We start from the raw sequence: 20,537 nt of genomic DNA on the forward strand, positions 1-20,537 counted from the left end.
GTTTTGGAGCAGTGCTTTGTACAAGCTAAGATATCTTGAGTTGGGGAATCTGGAGAGAAAAAGTTGAATTGTGCATCCCTTCAGACAACTAGACAAGCCAAAAGACTTCCTAACCTTTAATACATAGACTTGTGACCCTTTAAAGGGAAAGTTTACCCCAAAATTAGAAATACATATTTTTCCTCTTACCTGTAGTGCTATTTTTCAGTCTAGATTGTTTTGGTGTGAGTTGCCGAGTGTTGGAGATACCAGCTGTAGAGATGTCTGCCTTCTCATGACCATGACTTGGTTACTGAAGATAATCCACAGACCTTGTTGTGAGCAGTTTCATGTAGGAACAATTTTCTTTAACGAACTACACCTGCAATCTGTATCACCTGGCAGAAGGAAGCATGCATCTACTGTGAGTTCACTTAGCACCACTGAGCTAGCTAACGTTACAGCTCAGCCGTGGAGGACGTTGTTAATGTTTACATCTCACGCTCTCTTGAGCACGAGCCTCTCATCCAGGAGTAGATGCACGCTACCTCCTGCACCGTGATACAATTAGTGGCTGTGGTTTGGTAAAGAAAATAGTTCCTACATCAAACTGCTCACAACAAAGTCTGGGGGGTAACCAGGTCATGATCTCTGGAAAGAGAAATTGCTGTTGAGTTTTTTAAATGTATTCTTTTGGTGCTTTGAGCACCACAAGCCGAGTTCTATCTCAGACATCTCTACGGCCGATATCTCCGACACTCTGCAGCTCGCACCATAAAAACAAACAAAAAAAAGCACTATGGAGCTTCTGCACATTCTGCACGGGTCTGATTTGTAAGACCTGCTCCCAAGACAGAACCGCTATGAGCACCCACCTTGCCACACCTGCACACATATGACCAATTAGTGTCATTACCTGACCCATCCTGCTCACACTGGAGCTGCAGCCTGACCCAAAACTGCAAATCCTATAACAACCATGAGCTGTTCAACTAATTCTGTTAGGCAGCCCATTTAAGGTGATCATTTTGGACCATTTCATACACGTAAAACCAAGACAATATAGTTTAAAATTTAAGTAATTCAGAAAATACAACTTAAATGAACATTTTTTTGCTTGTTCTCATTATATTGAGCAGTACATCTCCTCAGTTATCGTGCCTGTTAGTAACGCACCTGTTTGAAACAGCTCTCATACTCCAGCTGCTGAAGAAGACAGTGCCGATACACAAAGTCAGCAGTCAGAGGATTAAAATGTTAAAACATTAAAGTACAATTATTCTCACTTCATTTTAATATATTTTTCTTACAACACCAGCAATCTGACCTGCATGTTTTTTTACCCAGAACAAAATAAAATTAAGACAAAATAGCACCTGCATGTCACCTTTTCTTTAGATCACATGCCAGGTACCCATGGGTACCCAATCTGATACAGGACTCTGCTACAGATAAAAGGAAACATGTATGTTTGATTTTGGGATGAACTGTCCCTTTAAAAGTTTGACTTTTATAGGCCTGAGGATGTGAACTGTCTGGTATTTCACAAAAAAGAAGCAAAAGGAAGTTAATAATCTCTGCACCCCTCAGGTTAGTCATGCAACCCCTTTTGTCGGGTCTTCCTTAGAACACAGGCAAACCGAACTTGAGCCGTGCTCTTGAAGCTGCTTGGCGCTTGAAACCAACATTTTACAGTCCCTGTTCTCACAAAGGCAGAGGTCATTTCTCTTGCTTGTACCAGTTTGTACAACAGCTCCATTGACGCGGCAATTTAAGTGATAAGTGATACGAAGTGCTCAACTCGTGGTGTTGGTCTGTGAGGCAGAGCAGGTTACCCTCAGCCCACGCTCGCGCCATCACAGGATCCCTGTCTCTGTGGCTCTTACGCAGGCTGAACGTGTGTGTGTGTGTGTGTGTGTGTGTGTGTGTGTCCATGATTGACTGTGTGTTTGACTGAGTTATCTTGATCAAATTCCCAATTACACAGACAAGTGTCTCTTCAACGCTGCAGTCTTTGTAGAAATACACAAACAAACAGACATAAATGGGCACACAAACACACTCGCACGCGCACGCGGAAAAACACAAACGTGCACTCACACACAGGCCGGAGGCGCCAGGCACTTCATTTCCTATTCCACCCCCTCTCCTCATCCTCAGCACCCTCATATTCCACTCTGGCCTCCCCAACACTCAACCCACAGTCACTATAGCAACCTCACACAGAGCTACTGGCAGCCAGAGGGCTAATCATGTCGTTACAACATCTGTCAGAAAACAGAGACACACACCCTCAAACATTTATACAACTGCTTATACTACCCCCAGCAGCACTTGGACCCAGATGCATCCTCGTAAACAGATAGGAAGGCATGCATCTTTACACACGCTCACAGGCTTATCTTCATCAACACACACACACACACACACACACAAATGCACAAATAAGGTCAAGTTAAAGATTCGTACCTTTGCTCATGGTTCATCCTGGAACATGAAGTTTAAAAGTGGGAGCTGAAATAGGACAAGACAAGGTTTTTCATGTTAGTCTGAATTTGTCTGCACACTTGATGTATGAACAAAAAAAACCAACATATTGATTGGTTTTTCCACTGTTTTTCTTGGCCATGAAGAATCATTTGCTTGACATCCTGTCTCGGATGAAACAGCGAGATAAATGAAGGGAGGCCTACACTGGGATTTGCTGGTAAAAATGGGCCAATCAAGCCTGCTACAGAAACATGCCTGCTGGGTATGTTGCTCTGCTGCCACCTGTAGACCAGACCTGGTACTCCACTCACACAAAGTCTTAGGACAGTGACCTTAGAACATCCAAATCAACTTTTTCAAGTGGGGAAACGGGAGCTAGGAAAGGGGTTGTAGCTGAGTTGTGCAAACTAAGTTACTGCTGCACTAGATGATTGCAGACCTGCCGTGTTCCACATGCTGTCTGATTTAAAATCAATCCCCTCGGTAACATCTCACTTCCTTCAGTGTACAGTACATGCGACTCCCAGTGAAGCACTCGGCTCGCCTCAGTATACTCTGTGCATCATCTAACAATACTTTCAAAGAGTTTGATGAAATCTATTTTTGTTTTTTGAAGTTTGCAGAGGCTTGCTACTGAAATGAGTCACACACAAACTCGACTCAAAACTCCAGCCAGCCTTCAGAAAAGGAAAGTGCCACTCCGAAACACACTCACACACTCACACACACAGCCTACGTGCAGCCCCTGCATCTTTTAACAAACCGAAGAGGGTTGAGCGAATGCTTTATATTTAGAATGGTGACGCTATGCAAACTTGAGCACTAACATGAGAGGAAAGCTCAGCGATGCGTTGGAGAGCTGCATATTCAATAATGTATCAGAGGCAGCGTTTTAAAAAACAGCTGGGGATCGCCGCTCTGTCTTGTCCTGTCTGCCGGTCTGTCTCTTTGCATGTCTTCCCTGCAGTCTGTCCACTGCGACGGCAGCAGATTTGCCACTCCTGTGGGGAGCTGATGTTTGGTTAAACTTTCATCCTGTCGACAGTGTCTTCACTCGCTCCTTCTGTCCCTCAGGATGAGTCTCTCTCTGTGCTTCCTTTGCTCTCGTTTTCAGACGCAACATTCCACCCCTTTCTTTTTTCTACTTCCTCTCTGTGTCTTTCTCAGCGGACATGGCACAGCCTTTTACCAACCTCAATCCTACATCGGCCCAGCCCATAACTTATCTGCTTTTGACAGTAAGGGAAGGAAGAATGTGTGTGCCCATGTGTTTGTTTGAAGGTCATCATGATATTCAGCACTTACCTGTTTCAGTACACAGGTCCACTGTGCTGCTTCATCCTTGAGGAATGAAAGAGTAAGAAATCTCCCCAGAATTCTCCTGCAAGAGAGAAGGAGAGATACAGAGAGAGAGCAAAGGAGGGTCGGGGAGAGGAAGAGGAAAAGTGGGAGAGGGATTAGGAACAGAGCCTTAGCCTTTCAGAACTCAGTGCTCTTAAAGCCAACTCTGAGTTGCAACTAAGTTCTCCGTGTTTGTAACTGCTTGCACTTCCCCTTGCATCGACGTGTTCGTGTGGAGTATTTGAAAGCGCTGATCTGAATGCTATGACATTATGACATTAGCACAATTAATGTGCAATAATTGTTCTCCAAACCACGTCAGGACAAATGGACATCCCTGGCTCGACTTCTATACTTGGGGGGGGCTTTTAAGGCTTTTAAGGGCTTCCATGCCAGCTACTTACACGCCATACAGGCTGTGAGGGGATGAGGGGCTGAAAAGCCACACTGGGGAAAGCATACAGCACCTCAGTATGATAAGTACACACTCTGACAGATCAAAGGGGGTTGCATTAGGACACGTGTGAATACTGGCACAGAAGTGTTTAAAACGTAAGCAAAGGGAGAACGTATACACACACACACACACACACACACGTCCAGATGTTACTCTTCCGCGTTTGTGACTGCGACGACCCCTGCGCTGTTATCCAGAATTCTTCTGCCATCTATGGCGGTGTAGCAGAGCGCACCGAGTCGGAGCAAAATAGAAATCACTTCGCTGGTGGAGTGAAATCAGGCTGGGTCTCAGAGGATCACGGGCAGTTACATGGTTATTTTTGTTATGAGATCCATCCTCTGTTGAACTTTGAGGCCTTGGACAAACAAACCTTTTGCAGCAGTACTGTGAATCAGCCACTGTAGGATAGACATATCCACTCTGAGCAGTTTAAACATACTGTGATTCTTGTTGTAAGATATCATTTAAATATAACACATCTTGCAGCAAGCTGTGACAAATTTTACAGCAAAAACAACAAGAATGGGATCCCAGCATGTGTGCCGTTGACAGCATTAAGATGGTTTGAGTGATTCTGTCACTGGCAACTGGAGCAAGGTGCCATAACAAAGAGTCACCACTAGTCTGTGCTGTTACACCACTCCTGTGTTTGTGCTGCTGACCGACTTACTAAATTAAGGGCAGAGACAATGATGGCAGAATACATTAACTGCAGATTCTGATGATGTAAAGATCATGAGTTATTTAATTACAAATGAAAACTAGGACATGTGTCATTACTGTTGCATTCCTCGACCTCTTAACACACCCGTTGTTTTCAGGTCATAATGGCTCACACCTGACATGATCTCTCACAGTGTAATGAGAAGCCGTTTGAAGAATCTGACTGGAGAGATTTAAGGGCCGTCTTTGCATGCATATAGGCACAATGTGGCAAATGTACGTGCACTATGTGTGGAAACTAGTCCACACTTTATTTTCAGGCGATGTCACAGTCCTCCCTGGATTCCTCTCCGCTTGCACCATGTTTCCTCTGTAACGATCTGACAATGGCTGGTGAAATCAGTTGGGTGGGGGATTATTATAAGCATCGGTTACCCTCTATTGCGGGCGCCAGTTTTCCTCTCCATCATGTTGTTTTCTTGTTGGGTTTCAGTGCTCCCTGGTTGGAAACCACCTTGTTAGTGAGAATGTGCTTCACCTGTGCTGGCCCAGCAGAAGTAATTAAAGGCTGCTTGTGTGGCAGAGGAAGAGTTTGGAAACTAGATCATTTGGAAAGCTCATGTTGGCGCAAGCAATTTCAGTTTACAGGTCTTACACAATAAGCCCGGAGAAGTTATGTTTATCCTATTTTCGGTGGACACGGCATTACTGTAGTCTTCCCCCTGATTTTTTTGTGTGGTAAAGTGGCACCCATGGTGAAAGTCTGTCTGCAAACCCTTTTAGTTGCTTTGAAATTGTGTGAGGACTCCCATGGGAGCCCTTCAGAGCAGCCTTTGAATCCTTTTCATGTTGATGGCTGGAGTGACTCTTCAGTGAGAGTCGAAATGTTGATAGTAATTTGAAGGGAAATTTAACTCCAGTTGCTCCGCGTGGACATCACCTTAAAGGTTTCTGCTGGTGGCTGAGACGATTCAGGGCAAAGCAGCATATTATTTAGGTCACTAAAGTGCTTCCACATACCCCTTTCACTCTGTGAACCAAACTATTTCTGCACTCATCTGCACAGCAATGGCCCAGATAATTTTTTGATGTCTAACCCTAACCAGGGCAGCTCGGTAGAACTCAGTTTACTTTGGTTTGGCTTCACTCAGCATGTGTGAAACACTCTTCTTAGGTTTCTGTCAGCTGGACTCAACATCAAGGCAAGTGGGTAAGCAGGGCGGCAGACTGGGCATCAGAAGGCCATCTCTTAAGCCCTACTTTAAATGTAGTGTCACAGCAGGGCCATGCATAACACTGACATGATTACCTACAAACTTCATCTCTACACACAACCCTCCCCAAGCGTCACTGTCTCTTTTTACAGTGGCAGTTATGTGTGTTTTAAGATCATATGCTCATCACTGGTGTAATTTTTCTAGAGAAGATCAAATTTAACTCTGTAAACATGTTTACTCTTTCGAGGTGTGTATGCAGCGCTGATCAAAGTTCGCCCAGAATGTTAAGGGGGTTATTGCAGGTCAAGTCGGCAGCAGGGACCCTCAGAGCGACATGACACAATTTTGCGTAAACAACTTGAACTTGTTTACAACATCTGCATGTGTGTGTCTGACGTTTAAGAGTTTACACAGAGGGATAGGCATCTAATCTGCCCCCGCGAGGATGATGAAGCATTTTGAGAGGATGCGCACATGGCTGCATAATTCAACCAAGCTTTCAAAAGTGACCTGCTGCTCTTGAGATTCTTAAAGGAACAGCGTGTAAGATTTAGGGGGCTTTGGTGGCATCTAGCGATGGGTATTGCAGATTGTAACCAGCTGAAACTTCTCCCAGTTAGAATCCCTTCAGTGTTCATTGTTCAGGAGGTTTTCACCAGGATCCAAATTATCCTCAGAGGCCTCCTCCTCTCCAAGACAAACGGACCAGGTGAATAAAACCAGTAAAAAGACTGAATAAGGGCCTGCAGCAGAATAAGTATTATTAAACAACAGTTATGGTCTCTGTGCTCTCATCCAGCAACCTGTACATGAGACAGCAAGATAAGAGATGGAGTGGAGACGCACACAGGATAGAAAATCAAGCCACACTTTAATCCTAAACTACATAAAAAATTAGCTCCTCTTAAAACCTAAAGTAGGACAAGTACTGCTTCATCTGGCGTTTTAAGTGGAGTCAGATTACAATGCTCCAGCGGGCCTTTATGTCGTGATTTAACATATCAAATGCAATGGAATTGCTCGGGAGTTAAACCAAAGAGTTGGTCTTAAATCTTATGACTCTATTGGCAATCTCAAGCTGACATTTATCCATAACACGCATCGGAATGAGGAAAATGAGTGAACTATTCACTATAAGAAAAACACATGACTTGATGTTGATATAACCACAGGTCAAATTAGGGTCAGGCCTGGGTTAAGAGGTTGTAGCTATAAGCTCCTTGTTGGCACACACGGCTTCTAAACTGTGAATTAAATGATACAGCACATTTCACAAAACAGAATTCAAAGCAGCACAATATATTTTTTTATCAGGAATGGAAAAAAAAAGTGACTTTGTGTAATGTGAAAGGCGTCGCTTGTAGTAACAAACCCACAGAGAATTATCACCAAACTGCAGTTCCCCTCAGCTCTGCCGAGCATTTTATTGTCTCTCTGCTCATTGCTATGGTTTCAAAGCCTGCAATTTTACTGTTATGGTTCAGTCTCACCAAAAAACACACACTCCTTTGACTTCATCAACCTTGTGGCCCGCAGCAGCTTGCAGCTGTTTTCAGATTTTTTAGATAAACCCACTGTACACTACGTGCCCTGCACAAAATGGTAGAGAGGTAAGGTTAGCAAGTAGCTTGTGAACATAGCGGTGCATTAGAGCAGAGACCAAAACAGCTTAATGGAGAGTAAATATCAGACTTAGATTAGCTAGAAACAAATGCTAATGTTGCTCTGTGCCTGCTGGATGTGTAAATAGGCAGTTGTTTGCTAAAATGTTCACTGTGTAGCCAAAAAATAAAATAACGCAGGTTGGCCAGTGGTTTATTATTGCAAATTGCATGACCAGGGAGACACAGATTGAAAAGAGACTGGTCCAAATCAATGCAGCAGTGGGAGACATCTTGACTTTCAGTTTTGTAGTATGGGTCAATCCCTGTCCAACAACCCTAATAATGCAACTAGATGGCATGTTCTTGTTAGCTCGTCCATGCCTGATAGATGCCTACATCCTAAAAAAGTTGTCTACCATCCGTTAGCCCTATTCACACAAGACTAATATTACCTTATAAGTAATTTGTGATAAGTACAAGTATAAGGTTGTCTGTCATCCTAATATGTTAATTTGCCATGTCCGTAATACGTCAAATAAAAATTCCACCACAGATTAATGACCATATTTCGCCAAACACAGAGGTCATGTGTGAATCGGCATCTCTGTGATTTGTGGTCGTTTTTCCCCCAGGATTTTCTTTTTTCCTTGCACCTTTTTTCCTCTTTAGTGGTCGAGGATCATGAAGGCTGCATTGGACTTTGTAAATAAACGTTTTGACAGCATTTTGGGTGCAAATGCAGGAGGCTCATCTCGCTACACAGCATGAAAACCCATTCCCTCAAAGAGCATGTTAAAATCTATCGGAAAATCGAAATCTGGAAAGATGATGAGATGGATGTCACCCAAGACAGCGTGCAATGAGTAACATTTTTTGTTTCTTTCAGCAGCCATTGCCTGTGTTGTTTAGGAAGCAGATGTTACGCAGAGCCTTGACATCGTATTTGAGGTATAATGCCAGTAAATTCGACTAATATACAGACTTTGCTTATCCCTCATGAATACAGACATGAGGGGTTCATTTCTATCACATGATGTCCTCTTGTAATACTACCCCCATGTGAATGGGACTTCAACCTGGACCCTATTTTCACATGTTTTTGTTATTAAGTGACTAATGGGAATAACAATTTTTGAAATTGGTCCAGTTTTGAGAGAGAGAGCGCTGCAGCCAACAGCGGTGAAACAGGCTGCCCCTGCGGGGAATTGAGCACCATCATTTTATGTCCAATTAAAGTGTTTGTTTTTGCCACTAACAGGTTCAGATTATTGTAAGTGTCAAACCATATCATGGAAAAGATGCCTGCAGAGGTAGACCTTTTGCTTAACCAAAAGCTGACCAAGAATCGTCATTGTCAAACCCACCAGAATCCATTTAAATAAACAGTAATTCATGTGTGACTAGAGCCAGCATACCTTTAAGGGTTTATTTCAACCAAACCAGAGTTTGTGATTGTTGGAGAAGTGGAAAGAAAATATAACTTTAGTTATTTTGTTTTGCTTCTGTCGACTTTAAATGAACTATGCTTTATGATGACAAATTACTGTTGATTTAAATGGAGTCTGTTGTGTTTGGGGAAAGCAATTTCGGTGCTGTTGCTGGTTAAACAAAAAGGATCTTATTCTTTGAAATATGGTGTATGTCTGTAGGTATTATTTTATATTGTTGTCAGACACTTAGAATAACAATCAGAGCCAACTGATGATGCTCAATTGTCCGCAGAGAGCAGCCAGTTTTACTTCTCCAACTCTGGACCAGTTTCAAATTTGTTATTCCGATTAGTCACTTAGAAACAACAACAACAACAACAAAAAAAAAACAACAGAAAAAAAGCACCAGGATAAAAAATAAAGGAGCTACCCTCTAAGACACCATAACCATGGTGACATCACTATAGTGATTTTCTAAGAAGTTTCAACCCCATACAAGATATTACACAGCAGTGTTTCAGGCTGAGTAGTACTCAAGGCTGGTAAACTGACCTTCATGTGTTAAATTGTTGGATGTCCCTGAAGTTTCAAGGTCTTTCTGTGAATCACATTAATTGTACGGATGTAATGATCTGTTCCATTCTGCCTCTTGAGAGAGAGGCCAAACCACTCACTCACACTGCTACTACTACTCCACAACAGCACAGAGAAAAGGGTTGAAATTTTAAGGAAGCTATTCTCGTCACGCTTACTGGAAGGAAGAAAAGCTGCAGCGGAGGGTGGCTGTAAGCAATCTACAACGCAGCAAATTCCGTGTAATGGCAGCGTAATGACGCAGCTTACACAAAGGGCACAAGCAGCCCCGCTGTGAAACGGTGTCACGTCTTTGTGAAATAATCCTATATTTTTAAAATTCTGTTTAACACTACAATAGCGAGAAAATCGCGGTGACTGTTCTCTTGAGCAGCAGATGCTTTTGTGTGCTGGGGGTGGCCCTGCAGTCATGGATATATGGTGACAATTCTGAATTATCATTTGGTAGGTGCAACAAATTACTCAGTGCTGTCCTACTTTTAAAGACATATTAGACGCTACTGTGCTCGGGGGCCAAGAGAACGAATGACTGAGAGAGCAGAAGAAGTGAAAAGAAAGTCTTTACAACACAGTGGGGAAGCAAGAAAAATGAACGGGTGTTATGGGGTGAAGAGGAGAGGGCCAGATGAGGAGAATTATAGCAAATGAGAAAGGGCAAATGAGTTATAAGAGGGAGGAAGAGCTTCTAAAGTGGAGAAACTCTGACAGAGCTTTGCCCCATTCCATCTGCTCAGCCATCATCTTTGAAAGGCAAAATTACACAGTACATCTAATTCCCTTGCACAGTTAACATCAAATTGTCTCAGTGCTAACATCCTAATTCTTTCACTGACAAAGACAATGCATGCAGCTTTTCTCACTAAGAACCTGCAAAGTTCTGGATAAGAAACACCTGACATTTTTCTCTATGAGACGAAGTGTTAATTTAGGCAGAATAAATAGAGAAAGGTGGCTGGCAGTCGTAGGGGTGGCGGTGGGTGAGACCAGCATGACCTGACACCTGCTTATTTCTTGGTTTTGACGAGGTCACAAACGTTAGGCTGATATTGGAATCCCACGAGCGCAGAATGGGAATGCTGGAGCAGAATTTGAATGGCCACAGAATGACTGCAACGGGTTTCCTAATGAAGCCTCTCAGTCCCTCTGCCAAAGTGACCCATTTTCTCTTTTTCTCTCTTTTTCTTCCCCCTCTCGCTGATACAGCTGCCCCAAATTCTTCACAGGGAAAAGAATATGCATAAATTTAATTAAAATGGCTAAAATTATTGGAATAGATTCTTATATCCCCTTTCTCCAAACCATTAGTCCTTGGGTTTGCTTGGACTCCAGCGGGTGAGGAGCCTGATGGGGTCAGTCTTCGTTCTCGGGAGAAAATGTCACCATGGAGATGGTAAATTACAATAACACAAATGAACTTTCACTTTAAAGGACAAGACAGGATTGAAAAGAGGTTTTAACTGTGTATGTGTGTGTGTGTGTGTGTGTGTGTGTGTGTGTGTGTGTGTATTTATGTGTGTGGTATCAAGACAATTAGGATTTTGGTTTTTTTGTAAAGTACCAATCCTCTCTGAGTTTTTGACTAAAATGATTTCCTGGATGCTTTTCTGTGAGACTGTAAGACAATTAGGGCTTCTCTTTTTTTCCCCCATTTCAGTTTAAATGCAAATTGTTTTTAAATGCTCACCAGACTTCTTTGATATGATTGTTCTGACACAATGGCGCTGTTTTTAGAAAAATTAAAAGGGATTTGGGAGGCTTTATGAAGTAAAAGTGTGGGGACTGGTCCAAATTGCATACCCTTGCAAGATAGCAGGGGATTTTGTTAAATATCTTGCAATTACAAAATTCCCTGGAGCGACTGATTATACAGCACTCAGACACCCACTATAAGTGTACAAGGTTGTTAGCTGAACAGAAGATGTTTCCATGCTTGGAACAGTTTTTCCAGAGGTGCTTCTGAATATAAATCTGATCCTGGACTGGCAGAGTGAGTAAAGGCCATTCATCAACTTATGACATCTGATTCACATGCTCGTTTTGCTTGCCTTTCTTCCATTATACTTTCAGTAACACAGTAGCCTACCTTGACATGTTATAGTAATGTGATTACTTTTTTGTAATGAGTACTGTAAGGGATTCATTTATTTATCATTTATTTTCCGTAACCGCTTATCCTGTTGGGGGTCGCAGGGGGGCTGGAGCCTTTCCCAGCTGACACTGGGCGAGAAGCAGGGTACATCCTGGACAGGTCGCCAAACTATCGCAGGACTGACACATAGAGACAGACAACCATTCACACTCACATTCACACCTACGGTCGATTTAGAGTTATCAATTAACCTGCATGTCTTTGGGCTGTGGGAGGAAGCTGGAGTATCTGGAGAAAACCCATGCTTACACAGGTAGAACGTGCAAACTCGTTCTAGCCTGTTCTAGACTGTTCTAGCTCTTCTATGCCTTGCCTCCACCCAATGTGTCCTCAATGCATCTTGAGATCTGATCGCTCCAACCACATTCAAAGGTGGTCTGGCCCGCATATGCCCACATTCTTTTAGCAATGTGTACACTGATTTGTCCTCTGCCATACTGCCTACTAGGCTGACATCCTTGCCTATCTGACTAACTGCCAGATAAGAAAACTATATCTGATGTTACACAGGTTTCAATCAGGACCATTGCTGCAGCCTCTCCTCCCAGAGAATAGTTAGTTTAACGTCTGCCCAGTAAGCACGAGCTAACACAGCAGCAGCTGTTAAACACTCCCAACACACTCACACAGACACCCAAATGGCTAAACTCTGTCATTAATGACCATTAGGTTACGTTAGCTGTGTAATGCTAACAGTTCACCCTGTCATTATGTGTGTCTGGGTGTAATCTCACCAACTGTCCCTAATGTTGAACTCACATTCACACAGCAGTTGCCTCCTAACAACAGGGAGGCAGAGGTACCGCAGGTTGGGGTGTGCTTGTCCAGCATGTTCTCATTATGAAGTCATCAAATACTGCTGCTTTGTAAATGACTTTGGCGTCAGACACCTGATGCCAAAAGCCATTTGTCACAGCTGAATGATACGCTGCCAGGCGAGGTTAGTTTGTAACATGGCTGGACCGAACCCTTTGCGGTGTTATGATACACCGTTGGTCAGCCTGACGGCACCTGTCATGGCAGTATGATACACTGCTGTGACAGTGTCAGGTTGAAACCCTGCTGGTAACAACACAATACAAGGAGCTGGAGAGTCCCTATAGCCTGGACGGGAGGGGTGGTGGATGGGTTCAACAAACCGTGGACTTTCAACCAGGAGTCCAGTGTTTGCTTCCTGTATGAATGCAGAGCCAAACCATGATCTTTATTTCTAAAGCTAACCACATGCTTTTATAGCCTGACGTGAAAGGCCACTGACAAAACGGCGATACGGTACAACTTAGGATCAGAACATGTTGGCTTGATATACAAAGAGTGAGGTGGGGAATGTAGGGGGCAAAGAGGAGCAGAGTAAATCAATGCAGTGTAGGTCTATAATGAAATAAGGTTTTATCCATTTTAGATAGTAAAGGCTGTAAGTGTGGGTATAGTCTGAAAAACCTCCTACCAGTTAAAAACAATGACATATTTCGTCTTTTCAAACATATTTGCATATAGAGCGGGGAAGTGAGATCCAATCAAGAAAAGTGACAAGTGCAAATATTCCAATGCCAGGTGTGAACAGTTAATGTGTATGCACAAAAATCATGTGTATGCCTTTTCCCACACTTACAGTGATGCTTATGTAAAGGAACATATAAGGGAAGAATGTGCAGTGAGAATGTGCATACCTCATGCATTCCTCAGACCCGGCGTAATCATAATATGATAAGGAGATTAAGTAGAAGTTGAGAGACAGATAACATTGTTTTTAGGTTGTCAGTTTCCCTGATTGTGTTATTGTTTTTGCAGCTTACACAGTGCTCTGTAAAATGTCAATCAAATCATCGTCATTCTTATTTACATTTATCTCCCTCTTAGTGACTGTTTAATTTTATCCTGTGAAGCATTTTGTAAAGTCACTTTCCACATGAACACTTTGACTGAATAACTTTTGGTGGTACAGACCACAGACTAGATAAAAAAGATGGACGACATGACAGCTCCCAAAAAGTGTAGCCAACACATCTCAATTGCCCCCTGGTGGCTGGCTGCAGTTTAGGTCATAAACCCTGTCACCTCCATGTTGGTGGATGGGATATGAGCCAAACTAAAAACTCAAAGTGTACCTCAAATAAATCTTTCCCAAAGATGGTTTCTGTCATTTTATGTAGCTTTTATCACACTGCTGTATGTTTTAGTGTTCATTTTTCATTTGGTTTTAATATCATTATATATTTGATGCTATAAAAAAGGGAATCTGACATCATGATTGACATCTGTGTGTGCCAGTAGTGCCAGAAACTCGACACTGCGGAGATTGCTACTGTGCAGACTCGAGGTCAAAGTGATGTCACTAGTGCAAGATGGCAGCAGCCGTATCCCGGATATCTTGGCTTCATTTTTGTACAGTGGGGGTTAAGTGCAGACGTGTCTCCATCATTATACACTCTATCATACAGATGCTACAAATATCAACAGCCATATGTAGGTAGGTGAAACTGCATTTTCTTTACTGTATTTCTCATTGACAGATCTAATCAGTGGTTGAGGGGCACAGGTGCCAATGTGCAAATGTTTACATCTCTTATGGCAAAATAAAGGGGTGGAAATGAGGCCAGTGCATATGCACCCAACGCAACCCAACAGAATGTGTATGCATATTTTGGTCTTTGTGCATATACACAGTTTTAGTCATGAGAGCCTTATGCATCTAACCCGGTATAAACAGTCTCTTACTGTACAGTCACACCAAAAGCGACCAGAGCTTCCAAAACGGCGGAAGTCAATCATTTTCATTGAGAGCACAGCAACTTGGGCGATTTGGGGGACCTGGTCATCAGCCACGCGTCTTGGGCGAGCAAAGCCACCGGAGTGGTCTTGGAGGGAAGTTAAAACTGGTTTAACTTTATGGTAATGAGCTCTGACAAGGTTCAGCAGCAACCACTCGAAATGCTGATGTGCTTCGATGAAGCGGGTCCCGGAGAACAAGCACACATGTTCCGACAACTGGTATTGAGAAGTTTATTACTTGCATTCACGCCCACTCAATCCTTTATAATGAGTTGCTGTTCGGATACAGAGACCAAAATAAAAAGAATGAGGTGTCGCAGAGGTAGTTGGTTGGTCTGGTGAGTTTTAAACTGTGTAATGTTAGTAACAGAGGAGAGAATTGCAGGCTAATGTTGCAACGTAGCATGCAAGTCTTCCTTGCTTGGTTTGAACGGGATGACATATGTTTTCTGTTTTCATTGACCAAACATAACTTTCTGTAGGCCAACTATGAGCTTTTTGACTGGACAACAGCAAGCAGCAACTACGCTGCTTTCAAGCCAGTAGTCCACTTTGCGGCTCCTTTAAATTGACAAGCATGATCGAATGTTCAATGATTCACTAGAGCGACCAAAGCTCCCACAAATATTTTTGACAGTCGTGCTTCTTGGGCGTCTGCGACAGACTGTGCCTCTTTGGAAGCTTCTGGTGTGAACGTACATTTCGTCATTATATCCACATCACTGATGATTATTTCTCAAAAATCTGATTGTGTAAATATTTTGTGAAAGCATCCTACAATATCGTCAATAACAATTTTGAGATATTTGGTCAAAAATATGGTTCAATTTGATTTTCTCCATATCGCTCAGCCCTACAATACAGTTACTTTTTTGGTATCTTAGCATGAGTTTAATTAAGGGGTGAAATCACTTTGCTCTCTCTGCGTTTTGACAGGCTGATTTAATATGTGTTAGCTTGCCACAGACACCGGAGGTGAGGGAGGCTGTTAGCTTCTACCGAAAGAGGAGAATTTTCACAGTTGTCTTGTTTACATATCATTCGTTCTTCGTTTTGTTGCAAACACCCACATTAAGAATTGCCTGGTTTTGTTTTGAGTTCAAGGCTACGATTAAGCTAGCTAATTGCATAAGATGTAATGTTTGGCTGTTTACGCTTTAAAATTGGTCTAAGGCACTTTTGACAGGGGTTGGCTGAGTAATTATAAGTGTAATTACTTCTGAGTAAAGTAATGCGATTACCTTTACACTGAATAATATGTACAGTGATGAGCAATTCATTATTTTTCGTGTGAATTGGCCAAAGCCTGTCTTCACTCAGAATCTCATAACATAAAATTTATTCTAGGATCTGACACTTTGTTGTAAGCTGTTGGTTTTTCTGCTCTGATGCCATTCTCTCTTCACATCAGGAAGCAGCAGCAGATTTCTCCTGTCATCGCTCCTGTGGCTGAATGTGTGTGTGTGTGTGTGGGTGCGCACGTGTGTTTGTTTCTTCCCAAGCGTCTGCCGTCATCCTGCTGGTGAAAAACGAGGTGCATATAAGTCATCCAGTGAGAGGTAGTCACTAATAGGATAGAGGCTGCTCCACAGGAATGAGCTATGGCCTTATTACCCACCTCACTTCCTTGCAGCCGATGTCCTCCCGTAAAAGCACAACAACACTGTTCCTGTCCTCTCTCCTATACAGGTTCCATCCATCCATCTATCCATACTTCTGCTCCCCCTTTCTCACTTGGCCCCCACCTTTTCTTGGGACTTTTTCCCTCCTTCTCCTCCCCCTCAGCCTCTTTACTTCCCCTCCCTCCTTCCTTGCTCATTACCTCATTCGCTCCTCTGCTCCACACCTCCCGTCGCCTCCCCTTCCTCCTTTCTTTGCCACTTCCTTCTCTTCCCACCTCGAGCACCTGATTTCTACCCTGCATTAAAATAGCCTCTTCCGCACCTCTCCCCTCCGCATAGCACCTACCTGATTTACTCCGATCTCTTCTTTCCCCATATCTCCCCCCGCCTCCTTCCTCTCTGTTCCAATCCTACCTCAACCTGACCCATCCCTCTCCTTTCATTTCCTTTCCTTTCCATACTCTTCTAAACTTTCATCATACGCCTCTCCGCTTGATCTATTAATCTCTCTCTGTTCTCGCTTGGTCTTCCTTATCCCCTTGGCTCCTTTCCTCCATTGCTCCCTCCCTCCCTCCTTCTCACCCTATATTTTCTCCCCCTCTCCCAGCCTCTGCACCTGCTTCTGAAGCTGTCTAGACTGGCAATGAAATGAGGATGGAGAGAGAGAGGGAGGGAGGTGGCAGAAATAGGCGAGTAAGAGGAAGAAGAGTCGCCGAGGAGAGTGGGAGTAGAAGAAGGAGATGGGAATGTTTGAGGAGAAAGATAAAGTGGATAGAGGAGTCGAGAAGCTGACATGAAAGAGAGTGTAGAGGTATTGTAAAAGGGTTCATGATCTGAAGTAGAGTTGTTCATTTTTAGAAGAAAAGAAACCCCAATTCCTCTCCGTGGTTCCTTTTGAGATGTCAGTATCTCTTCATTTTCCACTCTAAATTGTTTGGCATCTTCCAGAGAACACAACAGCAATCATTTTCTGCGGTTCACTGCTTCACACCCACTGAACACCTCTGTCCACTCATCTGTCATTTCATTTTTGAATTGCGCCCCATTTTTCAATGTGATAAACCTTCCCAATTCACACATTGTATCAAAGTGAAGAAACGTGATCCAAGGGGACTTCGTCCGTTTCTTCCTGATGAACGGCTTCATGAATGAATTTTTGTGGCAACAGTCCGTCATGTTGTGAGTGGAGGTGGCGGGAGAGGAGAAGTGAAGGCCTCAATCGAGTGATGAGGCAAACGAGGACAAACAGATGCTAGATTACATCTTTATATGACAGGTACACACACACACACACACACATACACACACACACAGTTTGTTTGATGGTCTCCTTGTTTGTGTGCTTCAGAGTGTAAGTGTGTGTGTGTGCGCTTGACAGGAGGAGGTGTCCTGTCTGTCTGTAACAGGATGTGATAATTAACCTTTCTCATGCTGAGCGGAGCTATTAAAGCTAAGGCTTTAAACCAGTTTTATCACAAACACAACACATTACACAACTTAAGTTGTTTAGAGCTGGTTGTACACATAGAGTGACACTGTGCACTCGACCAGTTCATGCAGGGGTCATTCTGCCTATCCACGTCTATATATATCAATGTATCTAGCCAGCCATTTTTTAAACAATAGTCGGTCAAGGTGGGGCTAATGACCTGCTTTATATACTTGCAAGTTTAATCTATAGCAGGTTTTTACACTGTGAAGCATGCCTCCCCGGGGTGCGTGGGAGAGTTGCACCAGTGGCTGTAGCACAGCTCCTGGCAGAAGTTAATGTACTTTAAATAACAATATCTCTATCTGTTTGCTTTGGTGGCCAAGGTTGTACAACAATTACCTCATAACTGTGTGCAATACTTGAGTAAATGTACTTAGTAACCCTCCACCACTGCTAACAGAGTGTCTGCAGGTATCCAACACTTAAATTTAATGCTTTTTAAGACCCTCTCAAGATAAATTGTAACCAAATCTAAGATCGACTTTTGAAAAAATAAATCTTTTTCCTATTCAAGAATTACAGGTAAATATGAAGATAAGTAGAATGTGTGGTTCTGTGCAGAGCAAAGACTGGATAAAATAATGGACATAGCTACCATGACATCATCCATTGGTTTGTAGACTCTTGTTTTGAAGCCTCCAGTTCAGCATTTTAGCGGTTGCTATCTTGTTTTTTGGAGCTAGAAGTGACTATATTTGGATAAGAGGGTGGGGCTGTGGATGCTAAAGATGGTGTCACCAATTAAGCATCTGATCAAATGTCACCCCTTCTGTTCCTGAGATATGATGTTGAATAATGACCAGAAAAGTGTTTCTGCAGAATGCTGTGATGTAAGGTAAGGTTGACCTTTGACCTTTGGTTAATAAAATATGATCTTTTTTCTCCTATTAGACATTTGTTTGAAATTTTGACATAATTAGGCTAAGAATACTTAAGTTATGGCCAAAACATGTTTTGCGAGGTCACATTTACCTTTGATGACCAAATTTATGGTTGACTCCAAGATGACGTTCTAGCCAAATTTGATAAATTTCCCTCAAGGTGTTCTTGAGATATTGTGGTCATGAGAATGAGAAAGGCTAGGTCACAGTGACCTTGACCTTTAACCTTTAACCACCAAAATCTAGTCAGTTTATCCTTGAGTCCAAGTGGACACGTGCCAAATTCAAAGAAATACTCTCAAGGCGTTCCTGAGATTACGAGTTAATGAGAATGAGACAGACATGAGGTCACGCTGACCTTGACCTTTGACCACCAAATTCTAATCAGTTCATTGTTGAATCCAAGTGGATGTTTGTGCCAAAATTTGAAGACATCTGCTCAAGGCATTCTTGAGATATTGCATTCACAAAAATGGGACACATGGTTGTATGCATGTGCGTATGTACGTATGGACAACTTGAGAACATAAAGCCTTCGGCCACAGCTGCCACTGGCGTGGAGGCATAAAAAGACAGTATTATTTTCATTGGAAAGTTTTTAGATTTGTAACATCAGAAATGTGATCTTTCAACAGAGGAGCTTGACTCATTTTGACAAAATAGAATTAAAAGATGTAAGTAAAACAAAATTAAATATCTGTGGCAATTAAGACCTCACAAATTCATGTTTCATAGTATTTAATGACTTTTGAGGCCTAATATTTATAAAGTTTAATTTAAGATATTTCAAGGACCTGCAGTCACTCTGTGCTTACAAGGATGCATGTACACAGAAAAGGAAACAAAACTAAGAGTCTCAAGTGAGAGCCAATGTGGCAGATGGGCCAGCAGTAGAGTAACATATGACTTTGTGCCCCTGAGTCTCCAGTAGCAGTGGGCCAGCCAAACCTTAGCCACTAATGAGGCTCTACACACAGTCCCAACAGAGCCCACTCCACACACTGGGAACCAGACACACACAAGGAGAGAGACAGACACTAAGATGTAGACACATGCCCTCACACACACAAGCATACACTTGCTGACAAGCACACAGATATGAGAGAAATTTAAAAAATCTGACGCACAACCTTGGGCACCAAAGCAAACAAACACTAAGGGGCACGCTGACATGGCATGTGTTTGGTACAAACCTTGTAGCTACAGTTTTGGTGCATGTCTTAACTTGTTTGGAGGATTGGCATCCTCTCTACTAGTCCTCAGTACTAAGGTGATTCAACAATAATGCATACACTTGCTGACAAGCACACAGATATGAGAGAAATTTAAAAAATCTGACGCACAACCTTGGGCACCAAAGCAAACAAACACTAAGGGGCACGCTGACATGGCATGTGTTTGGTACAAACCTTGTAGCTACAGTTTTGGTGCTTTTTATGTCTTAACTTGTTTGGAGGATTGGCATCCCTCTCTACTAGTCCTCAGTACTAAGGTGGGTGTGGGTGACTTGGATAAGATTCAACAATAATTACAGTATCACAGCGTGGCAGTACTTCATATTCAAACACAGGGTGAAATGTTTAACAACCTCTTTGAGACAATTTGTTTTGTTTTTTTATTTTGTTGTAGCAACATTTTATGTTTTTTTCAGAAAATTAACCATCCCAGTGATAATCAGTGCAGTCCATAGTTGCTTCTAGGCCATTAAGTGAGGTCATCAGTTTTACCTCAAAGATAAAATTTTCAGTCTGTTCATCATCAGCGCAAAAATGTTGTGACGAAGTCACATACCTAGGTTCCAGTGTTTTTAGCATGTAACAAAAGCCTTTGTGTTCAATAGCGC

General features: G+C 42.6%; 1 protein-coding gene across 1 annotated transcript in view; it reads right to left on the reverse strand.

Moving 5' to 3' along the window:
• Window positions 1–20,537, reverse strand: part of ptprdb (protein tyrosine phosphatase receptor type Db) — a 217,975-nt gene that overhangs the window by 153,042 nt on the left and 44,396 nt on the right. Inside the window, exons 4-5 of the mRNA XM_049569619.1 lie at window positions 3,775–3,850; window positions 2,449–2,493 (exon numbers count right to left, since the gene is read on the reverse strand). The gene's annotated coding sequence lies outside the window, so the exon portion shown is untranslated. The remainder of the gene's footprint in view (window positions 1–2,448; window positions 2,494–3,774; window positions 3,851–20,537) is intronic.

Source organism: Epinephelus fuscoguttatus, linkage group LG3, assembly GCF_011397635.1.
Source record: "Epinephelus fuscoguttatus linkage group LG3, E.fuscoguttatus.final_Chr_v1".
Lineage (NCBI taxonomy): Eukaryota > Metazoa > Chordata > Actinopteri > Perciformes > Serranidae > Epinephelus > Epinephelus fuscoguttatus.